Source organism: Triticum aestivum, chromosome 7B (genome assembly GCF_018294505.1).
Source record: "Triticum aestivum cultivar Chinese Spring chromosome 7B, IWGSC CS RefSeq v2.1, whole genome shotgun sequence".
NCBI classification, from domain to species: domain Eukaryota; kingdom Viridiplantae; phylum Streptophyta; class Magnoliopsida; order Poales; family Poaceae; genus Triticum; species Triticum aestivum.
In genome coordinates, this window is record NC_057813.1 from 9619574 (window position 1) to 9625573 (window position 6000).

Genomic DNA, 6000 nt, shown 5'->3' on the forward strand with positions numbered 1-6000 from the left:
TTGTAAGGATGCACAAGAAGACAAGTTGGCGGCTCTTCAGGTGGCCAATACCAAGAAGCATGATTTCCGGTCTTTCATGGAGACTTTCATCGCCACTGCCACTCGGATCGCGGATGGAATCGACCTTGATGAGTTTGTTGCGCCTTCCAGCCCTCCACAGGAGGGGTAAAAAACTTCTTGAGCTCGACACTTTAAATTTGCCTCGGTATGCCGAGTGATTTTGTAACCGATAAACCTTAATAGGCTTAGCGCCTGAGCACTTTCGGTTCCATTAGGTATTTATCCAAACTTGGATTCGACGTTTGAATATGCTTGCATTTGGTTTGAAATGTCTTTTGCAGGTTAAAGCGAGGTGCTTACTGCAATCGACTTATTCCCCAATTCACTTAGGCAGGCCTTGGGCTGCGGCTAAGCCCCCGAGTAGGAGGCATGCTCTCCACTCGGTAGGATTTTTCAAAACTTAGGCGAGCACTGGGCTGCAGCTAAGCCCCCGAGTGGGAGGTGTGTTCTCCACTCGGTAGGATTTTTATAACTTAGGCGAACACTGGGCTGCAGCTAAGCCCCCGAGTGGGAGGTCTGCTCCTCACTCGGTAGGATTTTCAACACTTAGGCGGGCATTGGGCTGCAGCTAAGCCTCCGAGTGGGAGGTCTGCTCTCCACTCGGTAGGATTTTTATAACTTAGGCGAACACTGGGCTGCAGCTAAGCCCCCGAGTGGGAGGTCTGCTCCTCACTCGGTAGGATTTTCAACACTTAGGCGAGCACTGGGCTGCAGCTAAGCCTCCGAGTGGGAGGTCTGCTCTCCACTCGGTAGGATTTATACGTTGTACTTGTGGCGTAGTTCGAAGGAGAGGGTCGCAGTCGACCTGCACCTCGTCTTCCTTGCTACCGCACGTTGTACTTGTGGCGTAGCTCGGAGAAGAGGGTCGCAGTCGACCTGCACCTCGTCTTTCTTGCTCCCGAACGTTGTACTTGTGGCGTAGCTCGGAGGAGAGGGTCGCAGTCGACCTGCACCTCGTCTTCCTTGCTACCGCACGTTGTACTTGTGGCGTAGCTCGGAGGAGAGGGTCACAGTCGACCTGCACCTCGTCCTCCTTGCGGAGCGCATGTAGAATTTGTACTTAGGCGAGTACTTAGACTGCAGCTAAGCCCCCGAGTGGGAGTCTGGCTCACCACTCGGTAGGATTTTATTGAATCTTAGGCGAGTACTTGGACTGCAGCTAAGCCCCCGAGTGGGAGTCTGGCTCACTACTCGGTAGGATTTTATTGAAACTTAGGCGAGTACTTGGACTGCAGCTAAGCCCCCGAGTGGGAGTCATGCTCTCCACTCGGTAGGATTTTATTGAAACTTAGGCGAAACGGATTCGCAGCTAAGCCCCCGAGTGGGAGGCTGGCTCACCACTCGGTAAGGATTTTCTACAAACTTAGGCGAAACGGATTCGCAGCTAAGTCACCCACTGAGGGGGAAATTTTACTGAACAAATAAAAGTGACAAAAATCATTGGGGAAATTATGACACTATTATCTTTCAAAACATGGACTACAGAAGTACTTTTATTACAATTCACCCGAGTGAAAACTTAAGTGTAAAATGGGCGGAGTAGCTCCGCGTTCCAAGCTCGGGGCTCGTCGATATTGTGCTTGACGTTGTAGAGACGGTACGCTCCATTGTGGAGAACCTTGGTGACGATGAAGGGTCCTTCCCAAGAAGGAGCAAGCTTGTGTTGTTTTTGCTGATCCACTCGGAGAACCAAATCTCCTTCCTGGAAGGCTCGACTCTTCACGTTTCTAGCGTGGAAGCGACGCAAGTCCTGTTGGTAGATGGTCGATCGGATCAGAGCCATCTCTCTTTCCTCCTCTAAAAGGTCGACTGCATCTTGCCGCGCTTGTTCCGCTTCAGCCTCGTTGTAGAGCTCAACACGAGGAGCATTGTGGAGCAGATCACTCGGCAAGACCGCTTCAGCTCCATAGACCAAGAAGAATGGAGTCCTTCCGGTCGACCGATTAGGCGTGGTCCTCAGACCCCAAAGCACCGAGGGAAGTTCATCGACCCATGCTCCAGCCGCATGCTTAAAGTCACGCATCAGTCGGGGTTTCAACCCTTTGAGGATCAGGCCATTGGCTCGCTCCGCTTGTCCATTCGACTATGGATGGGCGACCGAAGCGTAGTCGACTCGTGTGCCTTGAGAAGTGCAGAACTCTCTAAATTCCTCCGAGTCGAAGTTTGATCCATTGTCTGTGATGATGCTGTGCGGGACTCCATATCTGAATATCAGGTCCCTGATGAAGCTAACAGCAGTACCGGCGTCAAGGTTCTTGATGGGTTTAGCCTCAATCCACTTGGTGAACTTGTCGACTGCCACCAGCACATGCGTGAAACCGCTTCGACCTGTCCTCAAGGGGCCCACCATATCCAATCCCCATACTGCGAAGGGCCAGACGAGTGGTATAGTCTTCAGAGCTGACGCAGGCTTGTGTGACATGTTGGAATAAAGTTGGCATCCTTCGCAGTTGTCCACTATTTCCTTTGCCATCTCATTTGCCCTTGGCCAGTAAAATCCGGCTCGGTATGCTTTGGCCACGATGGTCCGAGAGGACGCATGATGGCCACAGGTCCCCGAGTGGATATCATCAAGGATGATTCGACCTTCTTCTGGTGTTATACACTTCTGACCAACTCCAGTCGCGCTCTCTCTGTACAACTGTCCTTTGATCACGGTAAAGGCCTTGGATCGACGGACGATCTGTCGAGCCTCTTCCTCGTCCTCCGGGAGCTCTTTTCTCAGGATATACGCGATGTATGGAACTGTCCAGTCGGGAGTGATCACTAAAACCTCCATGACCAAGTCGACCACTGCTGGGACTTCAACTTCAGTCGGATCTGTGGCACTCTTGGGCTGTGGGGCTTCTTCGGTGAAAGGATCTTCTTTGACTGACGGAGTATGGATATGCTCCAAAAATACACCACTCGGAATGGCTTCTCTCTTGGAACCTATCTTTGCCAGATCATCAGCCGCTTGATTTTTCAGTCGGGGTATATGATGGAGCTCTAACCCCTCAAACTTCTTTTCCAGCTTCCTCACTGCATTGCAGTATCCAGTCATGGCTGGGCTTCTTACGTCCCACTCCTTCATCACTTGGTTGACCACCAAATCTGAGTCGCCATAAACCATAAGGCGACGGACGCCGAGTGAAATGGCCATGCGCAACCCATACAAAAGGGCCTCATATTCTGCCTCATTGTTGGAGGAATCAAAGTGAATCTGGAGCACATATCTGAGCTTATCTCCTCTGGGGGAAACCAAAACAACCCCAGCACCGGAACCATTCAACATCTTAGAGCCGTCAAAAAACATGGTCCAATGCTCCGAGTGAACTTGAGCCGGCTACTGTTGTTCAATCCACTCGGCCAGGAAATCTGCTATAGCTTGGGACTTCATGGCTTTCTTTGCCTCAAACTTGATATCAAGGGGAAGAAGTTCAATCGCCCATTTTGCCACTCGACCAGTTGCATCTCTGTTGTGCAGAATCTCTGAAAGTGGAGCGTCGCTGACGACTGTAATGGAATGATCAGAGAAATAATGAGCAACCTTCTTCGTGGTCATGTAGATCCCATACACAAGCTTCTGATAATGAGGATATCTTTGCTTTGATGGAGTCAAAACTTTAGACAGATAGTACACTGGGCGCTGAACTTTGAAGGCTTTCCCTTCTTCTTCCCGCTTGACCGTAAGCACTGTACTGACGACTTGTCCTGTGGCTGCAATATAAAGCAACAGAGGCTCTTTGTTGATTGGAGCAACAAGCACCGGCTGGGTGGAGAGCAGAGCTTTTAGCTCGGCAAACGCTGCATCAGCTTTTGGAGTCCACTCGAACTTGTCTGCCTTCTTCATCAGTCGGTAAAGAGGCAATGCCTTTTCCCCGAGTCGTGAAATGAATCGGCTTAATGCGGCCAAGCATCCAGTAAGCTTCTGGACATCGTGCACCTGCACGGGGCGTTTCATTCGGAGTATAGTGCCAATTTTTTCTGGGTTAGCATCGATTCCTCGTTTGGAAACGAGAAAACCGAGTAACTTTCCACCAGGAACTCCGAATGTGCACTTTGATGGATTGAGCTTGATATCATACTTCCTGAGGTTGGCAAATGTTTCGGCGAGGTCTGTCAGCAGGTCGGAACCCTTTCGCGACTTGACCACGATATCATCCATATACGCTTCCACATTCCGACTGATTTGAGTGAGCAAACACTTCTGGATCATTCGCATGAACGTGGCTCCGGAATTCTTGAGGCCGAATGGCATGGCGATGTAGCAGAAGCACCCGAATGGAGTGATGAAAGCTGTTTTTATCTCATCGGGTCCGTACAGACGGATCTGATGGTACCCGGAATAGGCGTCTAGAAAAGACAATCTCTCGCATCCCGCAGTCGAGTCAACAATTTGATCAATGCGAGGGAGAGGAAAATGATATTTCGGGCAGGCCCGATTGATGTGCTTGAAATCAATGCACATTCAGAGTGAGTTGTCCTTCTTAGGAACCATGACGACATTGGAGAGCCACTCGGAGTGGTATATCTCTCGGATAAACCCTGCCGCCAATAGTCGAGCCACCTCCTCACCAATAGCTTTTCTCTTCTGGACGGCGGACCGTCGAAGATGTTCTTTGACTGGTTTTGCTGCTGAGTCGACTCTAAGGCGATGCTCAGCCAGTCCCCTGGGAACACCCGACATGTCAGCTAGCTTCCATGCAAAGATGTCCCAATTCTCACGGAGGAACTGGATGAGCGCTTCTTCCTATTTCGGGTCGAGTGTTGTGGAGATATGGGTCGGAGCTGCATTGGGGTCGGTCGGGTGAATGTGGACGGGCTTCGTCTCACCGGACGACTGAAATGCTGACTCCGTGGCAGGCTTCTTGGCTCGCAGCAATTCACTTGGATCTGCATTTTGCTTATATCCTTCCAGCTTGACCGCTGTCACCTGGGAATCGGCAATCTTTGAGCCTTTCTGGAAACACTCTTCTGCTTTTTTCCGATCACCAATGACAGTGATCACGCCTTTGGGGCCGGGCATCTTCAGTTTGAGGTATACGTAACATGGTCGAGCCATGAACCGTGCGTAAGCTGGTCTCCCCAAAATAGCGTGGTAAGCGCTCTGAAAATCCACGACCTCAAACGTCAGCTTCTCTTTGCGAAAATGCCGTCGAATCACCGAATACCACATCCAGAGCTATTTGGCCGAGTGACTCGGCTTTCTTTCCTGGTATAACTCCATGAAAACTCATGTTACTGGTGCTCAGTCGGGACATCGGAATGCCCATTCCTTTCAGCGTGTCCGCATACAATAAGTTCAGTCCACTACCTCCATCCATTAGCACCTTCGTCAGTCGGGTGCCTTCGACAACCGGGTCGACCACCAAAGCTTGCCTCCCAGGGGTGGCTATATGAGTCGGGTGATCGGATTGGTCGAATGTAATGGGAGTTGGGGACCATCTCAGATAACTGGGCGTCGCCGGGGCGACCATGTTCACCTCACGGTTAATATCCTTCAGTCGGCTCTTGATTTCCACATCCGCAAAGATCATCAGAGTGGAGTTAACATGAGGATATCCTCCCTCGCTGTCCTCCTTGTCTTCAGCTTTGTCCGACTCTTTTTCCTTGTCCTTGGGCTATTTACCTTGGAACTGCTGGATCAGGAGTCGACACTGTCGAGTGGTATGCTTCGGGTAGATGATATTACCCTCTTCGTCTTTCTTCGTGTGGATATGACACGGCATATCCATCACGTCATTTCCTTCTTTATCCTTCACCTTCTTGGGGTTCCAGGATCCTTTGGGTTTTCCCTTGAACTTGCCCTGAGTCACGGCCAGAGCCTCTCCAGGAGCCGCCGGTTCGGCCTTCCGCTTTTGCTTCCGACTGGAGTTTCCCTTCTCCGACTAACTCGGCTTGTACTTGCCACTGCGGAGTCGGTCCTCCTCTTCACCATTGGTGTACTTGGTGGCAATT